We start from the raw sequence: 1,195 nt of genomic DNA on the forward strand, positions 1-1,195 counted from the left end.
GTCCTGAGATAACTTCTGTTATGAATTGGCGCTATACAAATAAAATTGAATTGAATTGAATTGAATTCTAGAGGGGTAATAGGGTACTATGAGCTAAAGATTAAATGAATTAGATATTAAAGCTGTGTATAATATCAACATTACAGTATATTACTGAAGTTGAAATTGTAAAAAGCCATAATGTGTGTTCACTTTCTTAGGAACACCTGTACAGTGTAGCTGAATCCAACACTAAAGTACCTATTGCAGTTCCTCTAACGTCCACCAGAGGCTCCAGCAATGAGTCAGTCTCCGTTAATGTCCGACTTTACAGCAGGAAAAAAACATGTTTACAGCTTTTTGGTCTCTGTAGCTAACTTCCTTTCTCATGATGACTGTATTTTTTATACAACTCACCCCTTTAAATTCTGTTTTCAGTAATCAGGCTTCATTCAGCCTCAGCTCCACCATTGTTGGATCTGCCTGGAGCTAGAGTCAGGACTGCCAAGATGGTGACTAATTGTAATTTATATTGATCCCAGTGTGATCATTGAGTGATTGTAAAGACTTTTTTATCTTCAAACATAAAAGAAAGTGGATCCCTTAAGACAAAATCTCTGTGGTCAACTGTCACTGTGAGGAATAGGAATAAAAGTATATATGAGCAGAACAATATACAAATTAATATAAGAAAGTTATACATAGTGTGTGTGTGTGTGTGTGTGTGTGTGTGTGTGTGTGTGTGATGTGTGTGTACAATACACACACTATACAGTAATCACTGTTATTGTCCATATATGTGATTATTGTTTTGGTGTACTTTGCTCTGTAGCGCCAACCAGTGGGGAGGCGTTGGATCAGGTTGTGTGCAGGGTGGAGTAATAATACAATAACAACTTTATAAAACAGATTACTTATACAATTCAAAAGGGGTCTGGCATTTTCATTGCCAAAGCAAGAGTAAATTATACGTATATACCGATTAGAAGACATAACACAAATACAACATACGTGAAAACAAAAGAAAAAATGATGTAATAAAATAAACAATATAACACTATTTAATACTATAGAGTTGAAAATGATAAATATAATAATGTGGTATAATCACCTGTTAATTAAAAAGTAAACAAACTGCTTTATTCATTTAAATGTTGACGGAAGATCTGCTGACGTGTGACGCATTGACGCAGCGTGCGCAGAGGGCGTGTCCTGT

Source organism: Dicentrarchus labrax, unplaced genomic scaffold (genome assembly GCF_905237075.1).
Source record: "Dicentrarchus labrax unplaced genomic scaffold, dlabrax2021, whole genome shotgun sequence".
In the NCBI taxonomy this organism is placed as follows: domain Eukaryota; kingdom Metazoa; phylum Chordata; class Actinopteri; family Moronidae; genus Dicentrarchus; species Dicentrarchus labrax.